The sequence below is a fragment of the Ovis canadensis genome, chromosome 6, assembly GCF_042477335.2.
Source record: "Ovis canadensis isolate MfBH-ARS-UI-01 breed Bighorn chromosome 6, ARS-UI_OviCan_v2, whole genome shotgun sequence".
Classification (NCBI taxonomy): domain Eukaryota; kingdom Metazoa; phylum Chordata; class Mammalia; order Artiodactyla; family Bovidae; genus Ovis; species Ovis canadensis.
In genome coordinates this window covers 73,450,318-73,478,146 of record NC_091250.1, presented here as the reverse complement: position 1 = coordinate 73,478,146, position 27,829 = coordinate 73,450,318, and the positions used below count along the sequence as shown (strand labels likewise).

Genomic DNA, 27,829 nt, shown 5'->3' with positions numbered 1-27,829 from the left:
ATGAAGATGGTGGCCCCTGGCTGCCGTTCTGCTCCACCAGCTGCTGCCTGTGCTGCCATGTCCTGGCTGGCACCATCCTGCTGGGCACCCAGTGCCTGATCTTCAATGCTGTGGTACTGCTGGTTCTGTTGAGTGCCCTGGCTGATCCAGATCAGTGTCACTTTTCAAGTTCTGAACTCGGAGGTGACTTTGAGTTCATGGATGATGCCAACATGTGCATTGCCATCACAATTTCTGTTCTCCTGGTCCTTATCTGTGCAATGGCTGTGCACGGAGCATACAGGCAACATGTGACCAGGACCATCCCATTCTTCTGTTACCAGATCTTTGGTTTTGCCCTGAACACCAGGGCTGCAGTCACTGTACTTGTTTATCCAAATTCCATCCAGGAATATACATGACAGTTCAGTTCAGTTCAGTCCCTCAGTCGTGTCCGACTCTTTGTGACCCCATAGACTGCAGCACGCCAGGCCTTCCTGTCCATCACCAGCTCGTGGAGTTTACTCAGACTCATGTCCATCGAGTCAACGATGCCATCCAACCATCTCATCTTCTGTCATCCCCTTCTCCTCCTGCCTTCAATCTTTCCCAGCATCAGGGTCTTTTCCAATGAGTCAGTTCTTCGCATCAGGTGGCCAAAGTATTGGAGTTTCAGCTTCAGCATCAGTCCTTCCAATGAACATTTAAGACTGATTTCCTTTAGGATGGACTGGTTGGATCTCCTTGCAGTCCAAGGGACTCTCAAGGGTCTTCTCCAATACCACAGTTCAAAAGCATCAATTCTTTGGCACTCAGCTTTCTTTATAATCCAACTCTCACATCCATACGTGACCACTGGAAAAACCATAGTTTGACTAGATGGACCTTTGTTGGCAAAGTAATGTCTCTGCTTTTTAGCATGCTGTCTAGGTTGGTCATAACTTTTCCTCCAAGGAGTGAGCATCTTTTAATTTCATGGCTGCAGTCACCATCTGCAGTGATTTTGGAGCCCAAGAACATAAAGTCTGCCACTGTTTCTACTGTTTCCCCATCTATTTCCCATGAAGTGATGGGACCGGATGCCATGATCTTCGTTTTCTGAATGTTGAGCTTTAAGCCAACTTTTTCACTCTCCTCTTTCACTTTCATCAAGAGGCTTTTTAGCTTCTCTTCACTTTCTGCCATAAGGGTGCTGTCATCTGCATATCTGAGGTGACTGATACTTCTCCTGGCAATCTTGATGCCAGCTTATGTTTCTTCTGGTCCAGCGTTTCTCATGATGTACTCTGCATGTAAGTTAAATAAGCAGGGTGACAATGTACAGCCTTGACATACTCCATTTCCTACTTGAAACCAGTCTGTTATTCCATGTCCGGTTCTGCTGCTTCCTGACCTGTACAGAGATTTCTCAAGAGGCAGGTCAGGTAGTCTGGTATTCCCATCTTTTTAAGAAGTTTGCTGTGGTCCACACAGTCAAAGGCTTTGGCATAATCAATAAAGCAGAAGTAGATATTTTTCTGGAACTCTCTTGCTTTTTCAGTGATCCAATCAGTTCAGTTCAGTCCCTCAGTCCTGTCTGACTCTTTGTGACCCCATGAATCGCAGCATGCCAGGCCTCCCTGTCCATCACCAACTCCTGGAGTTCACTCAAACCCATGACCATCAAGTCAAGGATGCCATCCAGCCACCTCATCCTCTGTCGTCCCCTTCTCCTCCTGCCCCCAATCCCTCCCACAATCAGAGTCTTTTCCAATGAGTCAACTCTTCACATGAGGTGGCCAAAGTACTGGAGTTTCAGCTTTAGCATCATTCCTTCCAAAGAAATCCCAGGGCTGATCTCCTTCAGAATGGACTGGTTGGATCTCCTTGCAGCCCAAGGGACTCTCAAGAGGCTTCTCCAACACCACAGTTCAAAAGCATCAATTCTTCGGCGCTCACCTTTTTTCACAGTCCGACTCTCACATCCATTCATGACCACAGGAAAAACCATAGCCTTGACCAGACAGACCTTTGTTGGCAAAGTAATGTCTCTGCTTTTGCATATGCTATATAGGTTGGTCATAACTTTCCTCCCAAGGAGTAAGCATCTTTTAATTTCATGGCTACAGTCACCATCTGCAGTGATTTTGGAGCCCGGAAAAATACAGTCAGCCACTGTTTCTACTGTTTCCCCATCTATTTCCCATGAAGTGATGGGACCAGATGCCATGATCTTCGTTTTCTGAATGTTGAGCTTTAAGCCAACTTTTTCACTCTCCACTTTCACTTTCATCAAGAGGCTTTTGAGTTCCTCTTCACTTTCTGCCATAAGGGTGCTGTCATCTGCATATCTGAGGTTATTGATATTTCTCTCAGCAATCTTGATTTCAGCTTGTGCTTCTTCCAGCCCAGCATCTCTCATGATGTACTCTGCATATAAGTTAAATAAACAGGGTGACAATATCCAGCCTTGATGTACTCCTTTTCCTATTTGGAACCAGTCTGTTGTTCCATGTCCAGTTCTAACTGTTGCTTTCTGACCTGCATACAAATTTCTCAAGAGGCAGGTCAGGTAGTCTGTATTCCCGTCTCTTTCAGAATTTTCCACAGTTGATTGTGATCCACACAGTCAAAGGCTTTGGCATAGTCAAGAAAGCAGAAATAGATGTTTTTCTGGAACTCTCTTGCTTTTTCCATGATCCAGCGGATGTTGGCAATTTGATTTCTGGTTCCTCTGCCTTTTCTAAAACCAGCTTGAACATCAGGAAGTTCACGGTTCACGTATTGCTGAAGCCTGGCTTGGAGAATTTTGAGCATTACTTTACTAGCATGTGAGATGAGTGCAATTGTGCGGTAGTTTGAGCATTCTTTGGCATTGCCTTTCTTTGGAATTGGAATGAAAACTGACTTTTTCCAGTCCTGTGGCCACTGCTGAGTTTTCCAAATTTGCTGGCATATTGAGTGCAGCACTTTCACAGCATCATTTTTCAGGATTTGAAACAGCTCAACTGGAATTCCATCCCCTCCACTAGCTTTGTTCATAGTGATGTTTTCTAAGGCCCACTTGACTTTACATTCTAGGATGTCTGTCTCTATGTTGGTGATCACACCATCGCAGTCGTGAAGATCTTTTTTGTATAGTTCTTCTGTGTATTCTTGCCACCTCTTCTTAATATCTTCTGCTTCTGTTAGGTCCATACGATTTCTGTCCTTTATTGAGCCCATCTTTTCATGAAATGTTCCCTTGGTATCTCTAATTTTCTTGAAGAGATCTCTAGTTTTTCCCATTCTATGGTTTTCCTCTATTTCTTTGCACTGATCGCTGAGGAAGGCTTTCTTATCTCTCCTTGCTATTCTTTGGAACTCTGCATTCAAATGGGTATATCTTTCCTTTTCTCCTTTGCCTTTCCCTTCTCAGCTGCCTCCTAATTTTCCTCACAAAGATGATATCATGTCAATGAATCCTATCTGTTTGGTCCTCATTATTTTTCTGTTTATCAGCATTATCTTGACTTTCAACAATTATTTGATTAGCTGTGTTTGGAACTGCTACTGATGCATCAATGGCAGGAACTACTCTGATGTCCTGGTTTATGTCACCAGCAGTGACCCTACAACGCTGTTACCCCCGTACCACTGCCACCCTATGTGTCTGCCTAAGCCTGGAAGTGGGGTATAGCTGAGAGCGACAGCTTAATTTTACTTCTGAGATGTGCTCTCTGAGCTTATTTCTTACTGAAATGCTACAGCTTAAAATTTTAGATGTTAAGTTGAAACTCTGTAGTTTGAAACCTGGGCTTTAGCTAGATCACTGTGATGGAGTGACTGTAGACTTCTCTCTGTGGGGGTGGGGTGGGGTGGGCTGGGCTGGGCTCCCTTAGTCTTCCCTCTGCATCAAAATTTTCAACAACCTGGATGAACCTTTGTCCAAGGAGTCTGTTGTATGTGCTGAACCCCAGAGTTGAGTTGAATGCATTACAACTTTTTACTCCCTTTTTCTCTTTTGAAAGTGTAAAATAAAGTCAAAATTAGACCCCTGCCCCCCCCTCCCCCCCGCAGTGACTGCGATGTGTTTGTGTTAGTCATTCAGTTGTGTCCGACTCTTGCTACCCCGTGGACTGTAGCCCACTAGGCTCCTCTGCCGGGAGCCAGTGTGAGGAATCCCGCCCGTGACAAGGTCATGAGGAAGGAAGCTGACATACGCAAGGCATGCTCAGACTTCAGGGGCCCCTCTGGAAATTCCTAAGCATGTACCCCAACAAAAATCTGCCGGCTTTTGTGCTCTGCTTTTCCACTCTTCTGACATTTTCTGGAAAAAGTCAATTCAGGGCTTTAGTCTTCTGCATTTGAAAGAGTGTTTCAATCCAAAAAACCCTCTGATGGCTTTCTAGCCTGCCTGCAGGACTCGTACAGCTGCGCGTGTGATTGTTTGAGGCCTCCTGACCGCAGGAGGCACAGGAAGCTTAAAACATCCTAGGAATGTAGGAGCTTCCGAGGAGTCAAAATCTTTAGAATAGGACTGATTAAAGGTTTCATTTGTTGAGTCAATATTTGCTGCCAAATTTTCACATCCTTTATTTGTAGATATAGTTGGTATACAGAAAAACAAGTAGTAGACCTTGTATTAGCAACATTAGATCTTTGAGTTAAGTACCTTCTTTGTTATATCCCACTGCACCTTTGTTCTATAGAGATGTAACTTTAATGCTTTAAGGAGATGTAGATTAAAGAAAAACACTTCAGGGGAAACAAAATTAACATTCATTAAGGAAGAGAGCCAAAAAGTGTTAACAAGCCTCTTGGCCAGAAGATAATGTAAATCACCTGAGACCTTTTGTATACAAAATGATGTATAGAAAGAGTCTGGGCTGCGAACGCTACATAATCTTGTGTTACCCATTGATCTCTGTGTTTTATCAAAAGTATAAAAGGCCTTCTGAACAATAAAGGATGGGGCCAGCTTCTTGGACCAGTTTCTCGAACTAGTCTCCCGGCCTGGTTTACTTGGGGCTCTGGCTCCCCCCGTGTCTCTCTCTCTCTTTCTTCTTCTTTCCCTTTCCTTCTCTCTGCTCTTTACTTTAACTTCAGGCTGAATCTCCACCTGGGGCGCGGAGGCTCGCCAGGTCTACTTACTTGCCCTGGCTGTTAAAACCCGCGAGAAAGGGAGCTTAAGGCGAGGCACCCTTAGATATTCAAGCAGGCGCCGGTGGCCCAACGTAGATGGTGCAAATTCCTTGTCTGGAATTTTATTGGTCTTCCACGTAAACCAAGCTATTCAGCCCTCTTCCTCCACTTAATCTTCTTACTACACTATAGTTTCTTAATCTAATCTTATATTAATAAATAAACAAGTCTTTCCACGCCAACGCCGTCCACCCTTCAAATTCCCTGGATCCACCGGGGCTGGACCCCGGCACTCCTCTGTCCATGGGATTTCTCAAGGAAGCATACTGGAATGGGTTGCCATTTCTTCTCTGGAATATCTTCCTGATCCAGGGATAGAATCCAGGTCTCCTGCATTGCAGGCAGTTTCCTGAATTGCAGGCAGATTCTTTACCAACTGAGCCACCAGGGCTATGTGTTTAGCTGCCTCTATTTCCTTTTTTGCCAGGTGTTAAGCCAGACTACACTTCTCAGTGTGGCCCTCAGGTATGGGTCTGGTAACTCAACTCCACAATTCTCCCCTCCCTCAGTTTCTTGCCATCTGGGAAGCTGGAAATCAGAGGATTCTAATGCCCTAGGTGGTGGTGGAGACACAGGTTCCAAGGAGCCTGAGTCCTGAGTAATTGCCTGAAAGGAAATCATACAAGACGGCTGCCTGACCAGGAACACCTCTGTTGAACCAGTTCATGAGTGAAAATAGACTTTTTGTGTCAAGTATTGGCAAGCTGGAGCTGATTGTTATAACAGTGAACCTCCCCTGGATTTTACTCTGCCTATGGCTGTGGAGTTCATAACTGATACTTAGATATGTATTGTAGACCTTCATTATCTGCAGGTTCCACATCCACAGATCCAACCAACTATGGATCAAGCAATATTTGAAAAAAACTTCAGAAAATTCCAACAAGCAAAACTTGAATTTGTCACTCTGGCAAATATTTGCATAACATTTACATGGTAATTATATTGTATAAGTACTATTTGCATAGCATTTACATTGTATTAGGTATTATAAGCAATTTGATGCTGCTGCTGCTGCTACTGCTGCTAAGTCACTTCAGTCATGTTCGACTCTGTGAGACCCCATAGGTGGCAGTCCACCAGTCTCCCCCGTCCCTGGGATTCTCCAGGCAAGAACACTGGAGTGCGTTGCCATTTCCTTCTCCAATGCATGAAAGTCAAAAGTGAAAGTGAAGTCGCTCAGTCGTGTGTGACTCTTAGCGACCCCATAGACTGCAGCCCACCAGGCTCCTCCATCCATGGGATTTTCCAGGCAAGAGTACTGGAGTAAGGTGCCATTGCCTTCTCTAATAAGCAATCTAGAGATGATTAAAATTTCATGGGTGGATGTGTGTAGATTATATGTAAATACTATACCGCTTTATATAAGGGACTTGAGCATCCATTGATTTTGATAACTTCAGAGGTCCTGGAATCGTCCCTAGTTTTGCTGAGGAACAGGTGTATCACTAACCTGTTTGTTGTCACTTTTGTTACTTTATTTGTTAAACGAAAAGCACAATCTATACCCTATCCTATTAAAACTCAAGAAATGTAAGAAAATATTTGTTATATTGGGGGGAATTAAATAGTATTCAATTTCTTTTTTTTTTTTACTAAACAATTGAAGTTTTAGGACAATGTCTGCGTGAATCTACTTGTAACAGGGAAATGATTTAAATTTTCTTGTATTAGTTAAATTGTTCTCTTGAAATTAGTAAAACAGAAATCTAATTGGTTTTCTTTTTATTAACCTAATTAATTTATATAAACATTGCTCCAGATTAAAGCCCAAATATTTTGAGAGCAACCACAGTGAAAACCAGGAGGCTGGTTTTCATGGCTGCTTATCAAGTCAGCTCCTACATTTTCAAGTTCACCTTTCTTACCTTTCGTTCTTATACAATGATGTCATTGTTTGGAATTTAGCTATTTCCAGTAAACCAATGTGTGATTTTAATGACGCTACTGAATGACATTTTATTTTGTATACTGAACTCACAAAAAAGTCAATAATGTAATTCCAGTTTATCTAATACAATATCTTGATATTTAATAGACAAACGTATTTTGGAAACTCAAGGTAACATTTTTATTATTCCATGGACTTTATTGACTGATTTCAGTCAAGGTAGAAATACCTTTGGTCTGAGTTAGCCTATCCCCACAGGAATGAATTGTTAGAAGAAAGATAAGTAAAACAACAGAAACAATGATATTAATATAAACAGTGAATAGAACAGAAAAACAATGTTTGAATTATGATAATTTGTGATAATTTGAAGTAATAAAGGTGACCAAAGGCAAGAAAAATGAATATAAGGATACTCAAATAAATGATATTTGAGCTAGAAGAAAAGCAAAAATCAGTATAGGCAAACATTTTGTAAACTATAGGCTTAAGAAAAGGGAGAATAAGAAAAACCACTCCACACTAAAAGAGACAATATGTATTAACTGAAGACTATTAGCAAGGAGAGAAAGGGATGTAAAGAATACAAAATGTTTAAGAAAAAGGAGGAAATCCTGTAATTTGTGAAAACATGGAGGGCATTATGCTAAGGAAAATAAGCTAGGCAGAAAAAGAGAAATACCTCTGATATCACTTATATGGGTAATTTTAAAAAATGAACTCATAGAAAAGGTAGGATGGTAGTTGCCATGGTTTAGGGGTGGAGGAAATAAGGAGAAGTTGGTAAAAGTTACACATTTTCAGCTCTAAGAAGAATAAGGTTTGAGGAACTAATGCATAACGTGGTGCATTGGCAGGCAGATTCTTTACTGTTGAGCCACCAGGGAAACTCTATGGCTGAAATTTGCTAAAAGAGAAGAACTTAAATGTCCTCACCCACCTTCCACCAAAAAAAGGTAAACACGTGAAGTGATGGATGTGTTAATTAACTTGATGGAAGGAATCCTTTCACAATGTACTATACCTCATGAAGTTGGGGGAAAAAAAGAAGGAAAACAAGCTTTAAAATAACTTCAGATTTCAGTTCCACATTCAACTTGGCTGTGACCTAATTACTTTACTACTCTGAGTTCAAGTGCCCCCAACTCTAACATGAAAATAATGATATCTCATAAGATGCCTGCAAAGCCATCTTAAGCTTTCCAGGCCTAAGCACACAGTAGAGTCAGCCCCTCTCCTGTCAGGTCAGTTCTCTCTCCTTCCAGGGTAATTAAGTGGTACCTGGGCGTGTGACTGCTCATTCACTCTTTATTCCCCAGCCTACCTGTAATTAGACATGGCCCTGTGACTACATTCTCACCAGTAGGATGTCAGTGGACACGAAGACACTGGTGTGCCTCTTATGTGCCTCTTCCTTGATTAGAACCAGTAGAGGTCCAGCTCTGACCATGTGGGTGAGGCCAAGGCCACAAGCCCTGAATGACAGCATGGAGAGGACCTTCCAACAGTCTCGACTACTTGGCTCACATCATTCCAGGAAACAGCAGTATACCTCTGTCCTCTTCAGCTTCCAGTAAGGGAAGCACCTGAGACAAAATGAGGAGGAGGGTCCAGACATGGCCTGAAGCGTCATCAGAACATAGACAGCTGTGCAGTTTGTGAAAGCCATCAGCGAGCCCTCGAGTCAAAGTCAGCTGTCAGACATTTGGGAATTTACCCGAGATGAAGTATCAGAGTCTAGATAAGAACCCAAGTCTCCTTCTTAGACAAGTGTTTTTTTCTTTTATTGGTGGAAGAGAAAATAAATAAAACCTTTAGGAGGTCAAATGGCTTTCCCAGAACTGAAGGAGAATTTTGGTTCAACCCATTCTGAGCTCAGTGATAGAGCATAAAACTTCCTGGAAAATCATGAAAAAGATAACCTGCTTGCTGTATAGCTTGCTGGGAACAGGTCCCTGTTGACACCAAGAAAACCACCAGAAGAGTGCCAGTGCCAAATTCCTGCTTTGTATTCAACTTCCCTTCAGCAAGGAGAAACCCTGTAATCTCATGAAAAAAGTGCTGGGCAAGGTCATTGACCGGGTGAATCATCTCTCTGGGCTGTTTCCTCACAGGTAAAGTAAGAGGACTGGACTAGTTTTATGCAAAATTTCACCCGGGCCTAGGCCTGAGGATAGATATAAACTTTATGGCTTTACTAAGGGAGGGCAAGCTTTTGTGGGTGGGGGTGAGATAATGCTAGCGGTGACTTTTTAGAATTGTACTGAAGGTGTCATGAGAGCATTGCATCAGATACTCTTGATGTGCCCAGCTCGGGAAGTAAATGATGAGTAAGAAACAGTGGCTGACCTTGAGGAGCTCAGAATTAAGTAGAAGTCTTGGTGGGAGTTAGTGTGGGACAGGGCAAGGGAGAGGGCATTGAGGGGAATCTGGGGGGACCTTGGGGAATCACACAATCTCTGATTTGGTTTCTTCCAATGAAATAGCAACTCCTCAGGGATGTTGGGAGGATTGGAAATAACATAGATAAGCTGACCAGGACAGCATCCGGAACAAAAGTGGTGCCCACAAGGTAGTTCACTGTCATGACTTGTGTGGCAGAGTGTGAGGCTGAGTGACAATCTCTCAGGCTGCCCCTTGCCCACCCCCAGCTCTGCTCCAGACGAAGAGACTGCTTTATTGGGTTGCTCACAAGTGGGCTTCTTTGGGTGTGAAACACTCTGTGAGGTGAGGCAAAAGACTGGGATGCAGAGTTAAAGGGAGCTGAGAGGGGACTTCCCTGGTGGTCCGGTGGTTAAGGCTGTTCTCTCAATGCAGGGGGCCTGGGCTTGATCCCTAGTCCAGGAACTAGATCCCTCACACTGCCACGAAGAATTTTCGTGCTCCAACTATAAAGACCTGGTGCAGCCAAATAAAATAAATATTGAAAAGAATAAAAAAATATATAGTTGATAGACTTAGAGGAGAGGCTAAGTGGTCTAAGAGTAAGGAATTCAGTGAGGGGAGATGAGAAGTGAAAGGAAAATGGCTCTTGGGCTTGGGAGAGGAGGCACAGGAGGTGGGTGATGGCTGAGAGGTTATGGGGTAAGACAACTGGGCGGTGGGAGGCAGGGAGGGCTGTGTGTGCGTGGGGGGAAGTTAGAGGGAAGAGATGTAAAAGTGTAACAGGATTTTGTATGGGACCCCCGCCTTTATTTTTGAGAGATAAGTTAAAGAATAAAGACTTCCTTTTTTGAATGTTTTTGGCTGCTTGTGCCTCTTTAATTCTGATGTCAGTGAAACACAGAACCACAAGAGTTTGGCATCCTAAATCGTCCCACTACATAAATAAATAATTGGAATGCATTGTGGTGATGGAGGTATTTATTGATACAAAGGCCTGCGGGCATCACGGGAGGAGGATTTCTTTCTCCTGAAGAGAGAAGGAAGCAATAGATCTGTTTGTGGGCTGCGTTTGACTCTCCCTGGATAAACGATCTTGGTAAAGTCACTCAAACTCTCTGACTCTTGACTTCCTCGTCTATAAATGAAGAATGATTAAAAAAGGCCCTCCTTAAAGGCTTTGCACAAAGATCAAGTGAGGTGTTGAATATATAACATGAAATGAAGAGGCTGGTGGGAGTTCTAGCTGAGAGCATGGGTTGTGAGGTTGGATACACGTGGGTTTGAATTTTGGCTCAGGATGCTGTGGACAAGTAACAGGATATTTGTGGGGCACGATGGCCAACACACAGAGAGCTTTATACGTGCCACAGGAGAAGCACGCAAATGTTACTGAATTGTCTTTGCAAATCTTGAAGCACTGTGAAAGTGGCTATTACTAATTTTATGATTCAGACTAAGGCCCAAGAGTACCAAACTGTAGAGGTAAAAATGCACAGTGGGTGGGGATGAGGTCCTGTGTTACTTTCCTGCTGCTGCTGAAACAATGATCACAAACAACAGAGTTATGCTCTTATAGTTCTGGAGGTCAGTCTGAAATGGGCTAAAGTCAGAGTGCCACAGGGCTGATTCCTTCTGGAAATTTTAGTGGAGAATCTATTTCCTTGTTCTTTCCTGCTTCGAGTCTGACTCCATTCCTTGCGTGACAGCCCCTTCCATCCATCTTCAAGGACAGCATCAGAGCATCTTCTCTCCTCTCTGGCCCCTGCTCTGTCCTTGCAACTTTTTCTAAGGACACTTGTGATTTCATCAGATCCACCCAGATAATTTAGAAAACTCTCCTCATCGCAAGATCTGTAACACAATTACCTCTGCAATTTTTTTTTTTTTTTTGGCCAAATAAGGTAAAATGTTCACAGATTCCAGAGATTAGAATGTGGTCATCTTTGTTTTTGTTTAGTTTCTAAATTGTGTCCAACTCTTCGCAACCCCATCCTCTGTCCAGGGGATTTCCCAGCAAGAATACTGGAGTGGGTTGCCATTTCCTTCTCCAGGGGATCTTCCTGACCCAGTGATTGAACCTGGGTCTGCTGCAGTGGTGTGCAGATTCTTTACCACTGAGGGAATCCCGGGTGGTCATCTTTGGGCAGCTGTTATTCAGCCTATCTCAGGTACCTGGGGAAGAAAAAAGGAATTTCTAAAACAGAAAACTTGCAAACTGGGAAAGCTAACTTCAGACAGTGAATAACTACTGAAAAGTTAGGAACCTAATGAAGGCAAGTAATGAGATGACAGGGCATATGCTTGACCCCGGTCCCCAGGAGTAACGGAGAAAGAAGACTCTGCCTCCTGCTTTTTGCCCCTTCCTGGTGTCTCTCAGTCCCCATTCTCTCTTCATGTTTGTCCCTCTTTCCCCCTCTCTCTCCGCTTCCTCTCTGTGTTGAGAAGCAGCATAAGCCTTGCTGTCATAATGACCTGATTTTTAATTTTGGATTAATTACTCCCAAGCTTTATGACCTTGCTCCAACCACTTAACCTCTCAGAACTTGAAACACCTTATCTGTTAAGATAAGTGTAAGGACAATGACCTTGGGGAGAGGGCTGCAAGATATAATATGAGATAGCTTTTTGACTTGAAAGCAAGTTTTCCTCTGTCAAGTAGAGAGAGAAAACAATTGAGAGAATAACCCCTAGTCCTCCCTCCCATCTTTTTGGGGAACAGGGGTCTCTCTAGAGCACTCTTTCTGTGCCAGTCACTCTTGTAAGCACTTTCACACATATTGTCCCACTTGTTTCTTAGTTGCTGCATGTGGGATCTGACCAGGGATCAAACCCAGGCCCCCTGCATTGGGAGCATGGAGTCTTAGCCACTGGACCACCAGGGTGCTTCCATTTGTTTCTTTCAACAACCATTTGAGACATAGTTACCTCCCCTTTTTGATGGCAAAGAAAAATCTATTTCTTACTCTTCTCACATTTCTGACATCAAATATGTGGGCATGTTACCCACACCAATCAATTTGCCAACTCTCTGGACACCAGCTGGATGTACTATAACTCCATTCTGACACTGACTACTCAGGGTTAGGGAAGACCCCACAGGTGAAGGGCTCAGTCCCGCAGGACTGCCCCCTGATTTAGACAGCAATCGTATGCAGTGAATCTCCAAATTACTCACATCTCTGTGGCTGCAGACTGGGGGCTTCCATGATCCTCTCCTCAGGTTTGATAATTTGCTATGATTCACAGAACTCAGGGAAACACGTGTTTATATTTATTAGTTTATTATTGAGGCTTATACATAGGGCCTCCCAGGTGGTGCTAGTGGTAAAGAACTTGCCTGCCAATGCAGGGAACGTAAGAGACACAAGTTCGACCCTTGGGTTGGGAAGAGCCCCTGGAGAGGGCAGGGCAACCCACTCCAGTATTCTTGCGTGCAGAATCCCATGAACAGAGGAGCCTGGCAGGCTACTGTCTACAGGGTCGCAAAGAGTCGGACACAAACTGAAGCGATTTACCACGCACTTAGAGGACATAATAAAGGATACAGATGAACAACCAGATGAAGAGATTCGTAGAGTGAGGTCTGGAAGAGTCCATAGTGCAGAAACTTTGTCCCTGTGGAGTTAGGGTGCACATCCTCCTATTCACCAACCAGAATCTCTCCACATCCCAGAGTTTAAGAATTTTTATGAAGGTTTCACCCCATAGACCTGAATTGATCATTAACTCAATCTCCAATCCATCTCCCCAACCCAGAGGATAGAGGTGGGCTAAAAATTCCAAGCCTTTAATCACGACTTAGTTTTTCCAGTGACCATCCTGAAACTCTCAAGGAACCTATCCAGAGTCACCTCATTACAATATAAGACACTTCTGTCACCCAAGAAATGCCAAGGGATTTAGGCACTCTGTGTCAGGAACTAGCGTCAAACACCAAATATTAGAACAAAAGATGCTCCTTGTGCTCCATCACTCAGGTGTAGGAGTTCTATGTCAGGAACTGACAGGTAGATCCAGAGAGTTGAGGCGATGGATCAAATTCATATAGTAGGAGATGTCCAAGCTATGACCTTGACCTGACTCTCCTGACCCTGCAGCTGTCTATGGCACAGAAGTACATTTCATTGTTGGTGAAGTTTTAATTTCTTGCTACGTATCTTCAAATGTATTGATTTAACAGTTAGAACATTCAATTTTTTTTTCTTATAAAACAACAGAAGCGAAAGCCTTCTCTAGTAAGAGTTTTAACTTTGGGTGTGGCTCTTGGTTTTTGTGGTTCTTGGTGTGTCTACAACTGTCCCCAAAAGGTTGCCCTGTTCCTGCTACGCCCAGCAGGGTAGGCAGCACAAAGTTCTGTGTTTTTTATGCAGAGATCTGGCGGACGGCCAGCCCAGGGCTCTAAGCTCCTCCTCATTGTAATTCATGTCTGCTGGGCTGGTCACATGAACGGAAGTGGATGACTGGAGAACCCAAAAGCCGTAAGAGTGGGAGTAAGTCATATGAACGGAAGTGGATGACTGGAGAACCCGAAAGCCGTTAAGAGTGGGAGTAAGTCATCACGGTTGTAGCTTTACCAGCACTCATAGCAGCAGATGCCACAGTACCTGCGGCCACACTAAGTCAGCCTGTTCTGGTGAGAGACGGTGCTGCCAGGCTACACCTCACTTAAATGAGAATAGAAAGAAGCAACCTTTCTGGACAGATGCAACCTTGGAGATCAAAAGTTTCTTGGAGCCAATTGTTAGTAGAAAAAGTCCCCTTTCCCCTGTTATGCAGAGTATCCTGCCAAAGCAGACACAGATTGCATTTTAATCTCCATCTGCCCCCCTGGACCTCGACAGTATAGCCCAGTAAGAGCCAAGTTTCTAGGACTGGGTCATAACTCGACTGCTGTGTGACCTTAGGCAACTGACTTAACCTCTCTGTGACTTGTTTCAGTATAAATTGAAGAGACTAACTATACTTATTTCAAAGATTCTCATGAGGATGCAATGACTTAACACACATATAAGTTAGAATTGTTTCTGGTCAAAGTAAGCACCGTAGGGCTGTCAGCATTATGACCTCCAGAGCTGCAAGCCCAGTTACTGGCAGGAAGCAGAGTCCCCTCCCCTCTCCCCCTTCTCCTTCCAGTTGCAGGCCTCCTCTTCCACCACCTTCTAGAAGTATCTCTCTGCTCCTTCCACTCTTCTTGACTCCCTGATGACAGCAGTGAACTTGCCTGGGAGCTAAATTCGCATGCAGGCGTATTTAAGAACGTCATCTATCTTGCTGGGATTATTTGTTAAGATAAAAGCTAACTGTTGAAACAAAGAAAGCTAACATTGCAGTGCCTTAAAGGATATAGAAGTTTATAATTTAGACTTGTTACAAACTATAGTACAGTTGGGAATGGATGAGTAGTCTCTGCCCTCAGACTTTGTTTCTAGTAAGATAGCTTGTGCTTTCTCTAGTTCAGCTAGTCCCTAGCCAGTCATTTTGTTATGCATAGGAAATAGAGACCATTTACATGATCTCTGAACCTAGGATAATATTTAGACTTAGTCTGGGTTCTAAGGAATCTAGAGCCTGTAAACCGTTCCTATTGGTATTAATATATCATGTGCACGCGTATGTGTATGTGTTAGTCGCTCAGCCATGTCCGACTCTTTGTGACCCCGTGGACTGTAGCCTGCCAGCCTTCTCTGTCCATGGGATTCTCCAGGCAAGAATACTGGAGTGGGCTGCTATTCCCTTCTCTAGGGGATCTTCTTGATGGATTAGTATATCATATTCGCAATAAATCGTGCCTGCTCACTTTACCCCTTCATCTTTTTAAAAAATTTTAATTTTATTTGTGTATTGATCATGGCACATGGAATGCAGGGTCTTAGATCCCTGGCCAGGTGTCAAACTCTTGCTCCCTGCAGTGGAAGCACAAGTCTTTACCCCTGGACCACCAGGGAAGTACCTCCTCCTTCATCTCAATAATCAGTGTTAAGCTGACCTACCAAATCAGGCCAGCTCCCTGCAAAAGTTTCTTTTCTGTGATTTAACGTCGACAATAAACATTCACATGGCAGGAGGTGGCAGTGAAGAGAACATCAATATTTGTAATTGTTGGTTATTTGCTGCAAACGGGGCTGGCAACATGAACTCATTATCCATAATAAGTGAGGTACATGTGGGCAGCGTGCAAGAAAGTGTATGTACCTACAGACAAAGCACAGACTCCACATTTGTAAAAATGCTTTATTTTGCCATCTGTTCTTTAATTTCCACTCAGAGATCTCTGACCCAGGAGCATTTGTGCTGGGGGGAGGAGGCGATGGGGTCGTATTGATTTCCCAGGGCACCTGGAGGCCAGAGGTCCTGCCCTAGTTTCTCAGTGGCCACCAGCAGCTGCACGAGGCAGAGATGGAGCTGTCTCTCCCTCGGTAACTGGCATTCCCGTCCTGGCTTTGTGTGACTCTGTGACCTTCTTCAGGTTGGAGCTGTCTTTGGAAACACACTGTCCCAGAAACAGATAAGACAAAACAATATAGGATGCTCCATTGTTCTAGAAGTATGAGGAAATGTGTGTTCAATTGCACTTTACTTACGCTTTCATTCACTTATTCGGTAAATGTTGATTGTCTCCTTTGTCTCCTCAGTGTATGTGCTGGGATAAAGGGTAGGCAGATAGAACAAAGGAATCCAAAAACGCAGTGGCTTCAGAAAGAAAGACGCGTCTGCGCTTTGCAGTCCCAGTCCGGGCAGCCCGGGAGGGCGGGATGGCTCGCCTACATATGGCTACTGGGCCATCTGTTGCTCCTATATCCCGTGGACACTGTTTTGTGATGTGTGTGGTTTGTACAAGGATTCAGGGGCTGCCTCACTCCTCTTCTCTGCACAAGGGAACCTGTTTTGACAGAGTGTTTACACTCTAGTTTGACAAACTGTAAACATGTTGAGCTTAAGAGATGTCATAAAAACATCTTCATGAAATTTGTCATTGCATATGTTGTTTTTGAGATATGTTTAAAAACAAAGGAAAACATGTTTATGCATGGAAAGCAAGCAAATATAAACAAGTTGTTTGCATTGGAGAGAAAGGCTCTGGAGGCACTGGGTGGCTTTCTTCAGACTTGTTTGCTCATCTGTAATATAGTGGTTTTTAAAAACCCATAATTTTATTTATTTATTTACTTATTTTGGCTATTCCAGGTCTTCCTTGCTGTGCGGGCTTTTCTCTAGTTGTGGCAAGTGGGAGTTACTCTCTGGCTGCATGTGCAGGCTTCTCTCGTGGAGCACAGACTATAGCGTGTGTGGGCTTCAGCAGTCTCAGCATGTGGGCTCAGTACCTGGGGCTCCCAGGCTCTACAGCACAGTTTCAGTAGCTGTGGCTTAGCTGTTCCTTGATACGTGGACTGGAGATTGAACTCATGTTTCCTGTATTGGCAGGTGGATTCTTTACCTCTGAATCATCAGGGAAGCCACTATACCGGTATTAAATAGGCATTGTCTCATAGGACTTTTATGAGAATCAAATGGACGCAACTTGTAAAGCAAAGGCTCTGTGGTCAGGTTGCCTTGGGTCCGAAGTCTAACCCTATTTTACCAATGGGTATAACTTTTGAAAACCCACTCCAGTATTCTTGCCTGGAGAATCCCCATGGACAGAGGAGTCTGGTAGACTATAGCTCACGGGGTTGCAAAGAGTCAGACATGACTGAGCAACTAAGCACACACACACACATATAGCTTTTGGAAGATTACTAATTCCTCTGGGCCTCTGTTTTCTCAGCTGGGAATAATAATAGTGCTTTTACCTCATGGGGGTATTCAGTTCAGTTGCTTAGTCGTGTCTGACTCTTTGAGACCACATGAATCGCAGCACGCCAGGCCTCCCTGTCCATCACCAACTCCCGGAGTTCACTCAGACTCACGTCCATCGAGTCAGTCATGCCATCCAGCCATCTCATCCTCTGTCGTCCCCTTCTCCTCCTGCCCCCAATCCCTCCCAGCATCAGAGTCTTTTCCAATGAGTCAACTCTTTGCATGAGGTGGCCAAAGTACTGGAATTTCAGCTTTAGCTTCACTCCTTCCAAAGAAATCCCAGGGCTGATCTCCTTTAGAATGGACTGGTTGGATCTCCTTGCAGCCCAAGGGACTCTCAAGAGTCTTCTTCTACACCACAGTTCAAAAGCATCAATTCTTTGGCGCTCAGCCTTCTTCACAGTCCAACCCTCACATCCATACATGATCACAGGAAAAAACATAGCCTTGACTAGACAGACCTTAGTCGGCAAAGTAATGTCTCTGCTTTTGAATATACTATCTAGGTTGGTCATAACTTTCCTTCCAAGGAGTAAGCGTCTTTTAATTTCATGGCTGCAGTCACCATCTGCAGTGATTTTGGAGCCCAAGAAAATAAAGTGTGACACTGTTTCCACTGTTTCCCCATCAATTTTCCATGGAGTGATGGGACCAGATGCCATGATCTTCATTTTCTGAATGTTGAGCTTTAAGCCAACTTTTTCACTCTCCTCTTTCACTTTCATCAAGAGGCTTTTTAGCTTCTCTTCACTTTCTGCCATAAGGGTGCTGTCATCTGCATATCTGAGGTGATTGATACTTCTCCTGGCAATCTTGATGCCAGCTTGTATTTCTTCCAGTCCAGCGTTTCTCATGATGTACTCTGCATAGAAGTTAAATAAGCAGGGTGACAATATACAGCCTTGATGTACTCCTTTTCCTATTTGGAACCAGTCTGTTGTTCCATGTCCAGTTCTAACTGTTGCTTCCTGACCTGCATACAGATTTCTCAAGAGGCAGGTTAGGTGGTCTGGTATTCCCATCTCTTTCAGAATTTTCCACAGTTGATTGTGATCCACACAGTCAAAGGCTTTGGCATAGCCAAAAAGCAGAAATAGATGTTTTTCTGGAACTGTCTTGCTTTTTCCATGATCCAGCGGATGTTGGCAATTTGATCTCTGGTTCCTCTGCCTTTTCGAAAACCAACTTGAACATCAGGAAGTCCACGGTTCACATATTGCTGAAGCCTGGCTTGGAGAATTTTGAGCATTACTTTACTAGCATGTGAGATGAGTGCAATTGTGCGGTAGTTTGAGCATTCTTTGGCATTGCCTTTCTTTGGGATTGGAATGAAAACTGACCTTTTTCAGTCCTGTGGCCAATGCTGAGTTTTCCAAATTTGCTGGCATATTGAGTGCAGCACTTTCACAGCATCATTTTTCAGGATTTGAAACAGCTCAACTGGAATTCCATCACCTCCACTAGCTTTGTTCGTAGTGATGCTTTCCAAGGCCCACTTGACTTCACATTCCAAGATGTCTGGCTCTAGATTAGTGATCACACCATCATAGGAAGATTAAATAAGTTAATCCATTTGAAATACAAAACCTTAGAATCTGGTACATATCAACCATTTAAACATATTTACATATGATTTCATTTTACTTTCACATATAGCCCCAGTGTAATTCCTGCCATGTAGTAAATGGTCATCAAAAAATAACTATCAGGTGATAAATAAATGGCGATAGAACCATCTGATGTCAGTTGTTCATTTCCAAGAGAGCAGACTTGAATTTTTTCCCAAGGACTTCCTTTGGTAACTACCTTGCCCCATTGCATGGGGTTCTGGAGTAACAAGGGGTGACTTTAGGACCCACACCAGCATATCTTTGTGCTCCATCTAAAAGCAGAAATTTGCACAAAGGTGGGCAAGGATCAAGTATGGCTACTTGGAGTTACCTTTGAATGATGACTATAGCTGCTGGAGTAAAGAGGGTCCCTTTATCTTGCATTGAGAGCAACAGTGCCTAAATGGTTGGGTTGTTTCCTAGCTACCAATAAGTAACTTGTCCGCTTCCTGGAGGGAGGCTGCCACAGCCCATCACCAAAAAATAAGCAGAGCCGAGAGGTGGGGAAAGAAGTAACAGAGCCTTAACATCATTGTTTTAATCCTAGATCAAGACATACCTGAAGCTATACCATGGCACTTGAACTTTGTAAATAGATAATCCTATTATTTATTTATTTATTTTTAACTGAAGCTATTTAGAATTGGGTTTATTTCGTTTATAATGAAAGGACCATCTTACTAAAGGTTCTATTCCTAAATGTAACTGGAAAGTAGTATGATTGAATGTTTGTTATGTAGCAGTAATAATACTTGTAATAGATAATATTTAGTAAGGTCTACTACATACCAGACACTGTTCTAAGTATTTTGCATGTATCAACTCATTGAGGCCTGAGGAGGCATAGTTACTCCTGTTTTACAGATGGGGAAAACAGAGGTATGAAGATGTTTCTTGGCCTGTGATTTCAGAGTCAAGAATAAATTTAAACATTCAAGGAAGCACTGGATTATCCAAAGAACTTAGCTTGTAATGTTTTTCAAGTGATGTTAACATCACCTTAAACATTTTTGAACTGCCTTTGAAAAGAATTATTATTAGAGCCAGTTTACATCAGAAAATAAATATCACAGTGTGTAATAACACTGCATGTTTGGCCATAAGGGCATGCCTGTGCTTGCTAAATTACTTTGTTTAGTACTTGTGACCCTCAATGCTATTTAGCTGTTCACACAAATCAAATTCACCTCGAAGGACACAGGTATGTGGCCATTCAGGGATATGTAACACGGGCCCTGAAGGTGATCCTAAAAGGAAGACTTCTCAACTGGTTTGTGCAAGGTATGCTTTGGAAGAGGACGTCTGAGCACATAAATTATAGTGTGCTGTTTTGAAAACAATCACATCGCAGTATGTTCATATCTTATTATTATTATTTTTTCTTTAAAGTATGTATCCAACAGAGGCAAGGCATGGAGGTGTTTGCCTTAGGGACTCTGCTGACTCTAGTTGGTGTCCGGAAGGTGAGCCAGCTCCTCAGCTGAGCCTGAGAAAGTCTATCTCATTCTAGAAACAGAAGGTCCAGGTTGAGAAAGTGACAGTTCATTGATGTGGGCTGCACTTGGGTGAACACTTCAGGAGTCTAACAGAAGAGACTGAGAAAAAGTTACAGGAGTGATGTCCACCCCTAACACTCCTAGCAACCAAATCTGGATGAAGCATTTTCTGGTATGGAGAGATTAGGAAAGGAGATATTTCCTCGCATGTTATGAAAATCATTTAAAACATTCTCAAAAGTTGAAAGAAGAGTACAACACCTTTATTCAACAACTGTTAACCTTTTGTTTGTATGGGTGTGTGTTCGTGTATGTGTGTGTGTGTGTGTGTGTGTGTGTGTGTGTCTAGAATTTTGCTGAAGCTTCTGAAAATAATTTTCAGACATTGAGACACTTTGCCCCTAAATAACTGAGGTAAGAATTAGGACATTCTCCAACATAACATCGCACTTGAGATAATATTCCCTAATTTCATTTTATTCATCCTTACTCAAGTTTGTTGTTTTCTTCCACTCACTCCAAATCAGGATCTAATCAATGCATTGCATTTTGTTGTTACATCTCTTTATTTTCCTTTATGCTAAAAGTATTGTGCACTTTAAAAACAAACGAACAAGCAAAAAAAAAAAAATATTGTCCCTCTGAAGAGAACAGGCGGTGTTCCTGTAGAAGGTTCTACAGTCTGGATTCATCTGCTTGCTCTCTCCTGGTGCCATTCATCTCGCCCCTTTTCCCCAAGTATTTTGTGTGGCTGGAAGGTAGATCCAGAGGTTTGACAAGATTCAGGTCACCCATCTTTGGCATAAATACTGCATAGGTGACCCCGTGAACATCAATTGCCTCTCATCAGGAATCACATAATGTCATGGTGTCCTATCATTACTAAATAAATGTGACCTCTAGCCCAAGGTGGTAACTGCTAGAACTTTCTACTGAAATGTTATTTCTCTCCCTGTTGCAATTAGAATCCAGTGGGAGATACCTAAGCACCCTGCACATACCCTTGTAGGCAGCAATCGTCACTGAATGACTTAGTCCATCCTGTACATTTGAGAACAACTTGCGATGGCTTCATAGCACTATTTCTAGAGCACCTTCAACCAGCTGTCTTTGTATTTCTTATGAATCCTAGGTTATAAGTATTCACTTGGCTGTTCTTCAAAAACAGCAAGATCTTGCTCAATGCTGATAGAGAAGTTCTGTAAATATGTGTAAACATTTCCTGTTTGGGACAGCTGGAAACATTTACCCTTAAACATCCCCCAGTGGGTAGTGGAGGAATCAGCCTGGCTATGAAAATTTTATGCTCCACCAGCACCTAGAGTTTTCAGATTCACAACATAGATAGGCTTCCAGCCGGTTAGTACTCCTCTGAGTTCTCCTGATACAGGGGATTTCAACCCCGATTATGCACTTGAATCATCCTGGGAGCTTTAGATTGTGTTCTGATCCATTTGGATCAAAATCTATGAAGGTGAGGCCAAGAAGAAGTATATTCTAAAAGCTTTCTCAGTGATTCTACTGAGGCCAGGTGGGAACCACTTAAAAAGAAGTCACATTTGTCCCTTGAACAAGGTAGTGGGGGAGTGTGAGGGTCGGAGGTGAGGAGGTGAGTAGGAATGCCCACTCTCTGAGCAGTCAAAAATCAATGTACAGTTTTTAGTTGGCCCTCCCTATCCATGGTTCCTCTGCATCAGCCATTCTGCATCCAAGAATTTGACAAACCCTGGATTGGATTGTACTGTACTGAAAAAAGATGAACAATGCAAACTGTGTTCATTCAAGGGTTAACATGCTTCAAAAAGGTAATTATAATATCAGCATGTAACATCAAGACACCACATACCTTCCTCCAAGATGGTGGTTGCCAAACTTCATCTACATATTAGAGTCTTTTGGGGGAGATTTTATCACTTCTGATGGGCAGGTTACGCTTTATACTGATTTAAATAGGAATATCTGGGCATGGAAACCAGGCATAAGAATATTTTAAAGATGTCAGGTAATTCCAGTGTACACCTATGTTTTGGAAACACTGCCCCAGAGACTGTCTTCCAATGAGACAGCTTTGGTTTGCTCAGGAAGGCAACTATATCAGTTGAAAATGTTTGTGGCAAAAATGAGCAGCAAAACCAGTTAATGGCAGCTAAACCCAAAGGACACAATTTTACTTAACCAGAAGTCTGGAGGTGAATCTGGAGTTTTTCCTGAGGCTTGGTGATGTCATCAGGGACCCCTGCTCTGCCCTGAAAATGACATTTGCAGCTACTGGTTTCTCATCCTGTTTTTATTACTTCAGGGTCACAGGATGGCTACTGCGGCTTTAGTCATTTTAGCTTCACATCAGCTTTCCAAGGTAGAATGAAGGTGGGCTGGTAAGTGAAAGCCTTATTCCTCTGAAGTTCTGTCATTTTCTCTTGAGATAGAGACTCTTCCAACCAACTTTCTTCTACATCTCTTTGGCGAGAGCAGATTCACATGTCTACCTCTAACCCATTCTCTCAGAGGAAAATGGGACAGTATGATGGTTTAGACCAAACACAGTTGTTCACTTATGCCTGGAATACATGCCTCCTCTCATGAGATAAATGGATTTCCACTGGTTGACGTTCTGTTACCAGGGAAGACCTGGAGTGATTGCTTGTTAGGCAGCCAGCAAACTGTCTGCGAGAGCAAGCAGTGAAATGACTAAAAGGGGGAGGAAGAGGAGAAATAGTATTTAGGAAACCACAGACTTCTCCATTTTGCAAGAAAGAAGGTCCAGCCACTCCTGTTACAACAGCTCTGCCTGAGGCTAGTAGCATCACATCAGAAATGCATCTTATTCTGTATTGGGATCGTCCAGGTTCTAGTTTAAAGGCCTTCCCTGGGACTCTTCTTCAAACGCTGTTTGAAAAATTCCTGTTGATGGCAATGAGAAGAGCCAGTTGACACAATTTTTAAGCATTGAACAGATTTTGGGACCCATTTTTCTCCCTTCCTCCCCTTCACAAGTAATTGAAAATAAATGCAAAGTTTATAGAGTTTTGCCAAGAAAATGCACTGGTCATAGCAAGCACCCTCTTCCAACAACACAAGAGAAGACTCTACACATGGACATCACCAGATGGTCAACACCGAAATCAGATTGATTATATTCTTTGCAGCCAAAGATGAAGAAGCTCTATACAGTCAGCAAAAACAAGACAGGGAGCTGACTGTGGCTCAGATCATGAACTCCTTATTACCAAATTCAGACTCAAATTGAAGAAAGTAGGGAAAACCGCTAGACCATTCACGTCTGACCTCAATCAAATCCCTTATGGATTATACAGTGGAAGTGAGAAATAGATTTAAGGGCCTAGATCTGATATAGACTGCCTGATGAACTATGGAATGAGGTTCATGACATTGTACAGGAGACAGGGATCAAGACCATCCCCATGGAAAAGAAATGCAAAAAAGCAAAATGGCTGTCTGGGGAGGCCTTACAAATAGCTGTGAAAAGAAGAGAGGCGAAAAGCCAAGGAGAAAAGAAAAGATATAAGCATCTGAATGCAGAGTTCCAGAGAATAGCAAGAAGAGATAAGAAAGCCTTCTTCAGTGATCAATGCAAAGAAATAGAGGACAAGAACAGAATGGGAAAGACTAGAGATCTCGTCAAGAAAATTAGAGATACCAAGGGAACATTTCATGAAAAGATGGGCTTGATAAAGGACAGAGATGGTATGGACCTAACAAAAGCAGAAGATATTAAGAAGAGGTGGCAAGAATACACAGAAGAACTGTACAAAAAAGATATTCATGACCAAGATAATCACGATGGTGTGATCACTCATCTAAAGCCAGACATCCTGGAATGTGAAGTCAAGTGGGCCTTGGAAAGCATCACTACGAACAAAGCTAGTGGAGGTGATGGAATTCCAGTTGAGCTGTTTCAAATCCTGAAAGATGATGCTGTGAAAGTGCTGCACTCAATATGCCAGCAAATTTGGAAAAAGCAGCAGTGGCCACAGGACTGGAAAAGGTCAATTTTCATTCCAATCCCAAAGAAAGGCAATGCCAAAGAATGCTCAAGCTACCGCACAATTGCACTCATCTCACATGCTGGTAAAGCAATGCTCAAAATTCTCCAAGCCAGACTTCAGCAATACATGAACCGTGAACTTCCTGATGTTCAAGCCGGTTTTCGAAAAGGCAGAGGAACCAGAGATCAAATTGCCAACATCCGCTGGATCATGGATAAAGCAAGAGAGTTCCAGAAAAACATCTATTTCTGCTTTCTTGGCTATGCCAAAGCCTTTGACTGTGTGGATCACAATCAACTGTGGAAAACTCTGAAAGAGATGGGAATACCAGACCACCTAACCTGCCTCTTGAGAAACCTATATGCAGGTCAGGAAGCAACAGTTAGAACTGGACATGGAACAACAGACTGGTTCCAAATAGGAAAAGGAGTACGTCAAGGCTGTATATTGTCACCCTGCTTATTTAACTTCTATGCAGAGTACATCATGAGAAACGCTGGACTGGAAGAAACATAAGCTGGCATCAAGATTGCCGGGAGAAATATCAATAACCTCAGATATGCAGATGACAGCACCCTTATGGCAGAAAGTGAAGAGAAGCTAAAAAGCCTCTTGATGAAAGTGAAAGAGGAGAGTGAAAAAGTTGGCTTAAAGCTCAACATTCAGAAAATGAAGATCATGGCAACCAGTCCCATCACTTCATGGAAAATAGATGGGGAAACAGTAGAAACAGTGTCACACTTTATTTTTTGGGCTCCAAAATCACTGCAGATGGTGATTGCAGCCATGAAATTAAAAGACACTTACTCTTTGGAAGAAAAGTTATGACCAACCTAGATAATATATTCAGAAGCAGAGACATTACTTTGCCGACTAAGGTCCGTCTAGTCAAGGCTATGTTTTTTCCTGTGATTAAGTATGGATGCGGGAGTTGGACTGTGAAGAAGGATGAGTGCTGAAGAATTGATGCGTTTGAACTGTGGTGTTGAAGAAGACTCTTGAAGGTCCCTTGGGCTGCAAGGAGATCCAACCAGTCCATTCTGAAGGAGATCAGCCATGGGATTTCTTTGGAAGGAATGATGCTAAAGCTGAAGCTCCAGTACTTTGGTCACCTCATGCGAAGAGTTGACTCACTGGAAAAGACTCTGATGCTGGGAGGGATTGGGGGCAGGAGGAGAAGGGGACGACAGAGGATGAGATGGCTGGATGGCATCACTGACTCGATGGACATGAGTCTGAGTGAACTCCGGGAGTTGGTGATGGACAGGGAGGCCTGGCGTGCTGCGATTCATGGGGTCGTAAAGAGTTGGACATGACTGAGCAACTGAACTAACTAAATGTAACCCATAGAAACCAAAGTTTCCCCCATGACCAGTACCCACTTTAATGGTTTTATTTAATTTTAAAAATAACAATAGAAACTTAATATATATATATATGTATTTTTGGTGATTGCAACTTTTCTGATGCCCTAAAGTATGTGCTTGGTCTCTATTTTGGGTGAACCAGCATTTCTCATGGGAGTTCTTTAGTCATGTGCGTCATCGCTGGAACCCAAGATGGTATTTTTTAAAAAGGCTGTTGTCTCCATGCTTGTGAGTTAATTCAGATGATCAAATGGTAACTCTCCCAAGGCACAGCTCTAATCAACTTCAGTAACTAAGACAACATATATAAAGCACATAAAATATTGCTTGACACGTACGAGCTCGGTATAGTGCTTGTTGTTTCTAGAGATCTCAATATTCTTTTGAAATGAAAGAGACCACACAATTCACACAAAGATAGTATGTTAACAAGTGAGCAATGTAGAAAGGGAAAGGATAAGAGAACTAATGTGTTTTGATCATCTTTCCTATTATAGGTTCAGAAAAGACAGTGTATATATTATGTACTGTTATATTTAATGCTTCCACCTAGCCCAAAGAGGTAAGTATTATTATAGCCACTTGACCAGTGAGGAAAATGAAGCTCAGAAAGTTGGAGTAACTTGTGCAAGATAACAAATGAGTAAGCAGCCAAACTGACTTAGATCTGTCTTGATTGAGACATGTTTTTTTAAGAATACATGCTTCTCTTTCTTCATTTTTTTTTGATAGATACATAGGACAAAATATATGGTGTATGGATAAAACCTTTAGTTGTTCATAGAAAAGGGCACCCAATCTACTTCTGTTAGGTTGCTATTGATGTCCCTAGAGGCAAGAATGGTGTAGCTTTTAGGTAACTATTATTGATAATTTATAGCCTTGAAGTTATAAAGGTGAAAATGTGATTCTTGTCTCTTAGAGAAGTTACAGACCAATGGAGAGACAGAAGTGCCAACGAATGATGAATATTCAACATAATAATTGCTACTAAGTTCACATATTTGGAATAAATGTAGATCGTGGAAAAAGAAATTCTGAGCTAGAGAGGATTAGAGAAAGATTCATGAAGGATATAATTTTGACACAAGCACAGACTTCAGGACAAGGAGGAGATATCCAGGGAGATAGTCAGGGGGAGAACATTCCAGGGAGAAAGAACAGTCTGTGCAACAGCAAGTAGATTTAAGAGAGCTCTGGGAATTACAAGCAGTTCAGTATTGATGGCTCTTGAGGTTTAAAGTTAAGAGTGGCAGAAATGAGTCCCTGGGGGAAAGAAAGTTTCAGATTCTTCTAAAAGGGTTTAGCTGGTTTTTTTTTTTATAAAAATAATAATAATGTAGTGATATAATACCATCAAATAAGAGATGATTATGATAACACAGAGATCCAAAGACAATTAATATTTTAAATATTCATGCCTGCAAAAGATTAGAGATGACCAAAATGTCCACCAATGGAAGACAGATTAAATAAATTTTCTATATACATAAATGAAAAACCATATATATGGCTATTTCAAAAGCATAGGGAATGGATAGACTTGGAGTTTGGGATTGATATGTACACACTGCTATATTTGAAATAGATTTTAAAAAATAAATAAATTTTAATTTTAATTTAAAAGATGAATACATAAAAATTAAATTCTCACTTCCAAAAAAATTGAAAAACAATAAAAAGAATGAAGTAAATCCATAGCGTCCTAGATCAGATTCTCCAGAAAGCAAAGCTAGAAATTTATTTGGGAGGGACAAGCCCAGAATGGTGAGGGTGAAGCTAATGGGAAGTAAAGCAAGAGAAAGTGCAGTATATGTGTCACCACGCTGACCAGATCATGGACTGTAAGGGACACGACGTTTCTTTCACTCAGCAGGCAGCTTATTAGTAGGAACCATCCCAGAATAGTCTATGGATGAGGGAAAGGAGGGAGACGTCTACTGCGTGGCTCCTCCAATTTCTTGTTTCCAGTTGGTGGAGGCTGATGTCGTCTGGCCCTCAGCAGCTCACGGAAAGCTGGGACCTGTGCCTAGCAGTGGTGTTGGATGCAGGTCCCAAAGTGGGGGGCCACCAGCCACAGGAGGCCAACCAAGAGTGAAAGGAGGAAACTATCGAGGGAATTTTAAAATGTATA

At 42.5% G+C, this 27,829-nt stretch overlaps 1 pseudogene; it reads left to right on the top strand.

Annotated features, from left to right (window-relative positions):
- On the top strand, window positions 1-27,793 carry LOC138442968 (lysosomal-associated transmembrane protein 4B-like; annotated as a pseudogene).
- The last annotated feature ends 36 nt before the right edge of the window (window positions 27,794-27,829 follow it).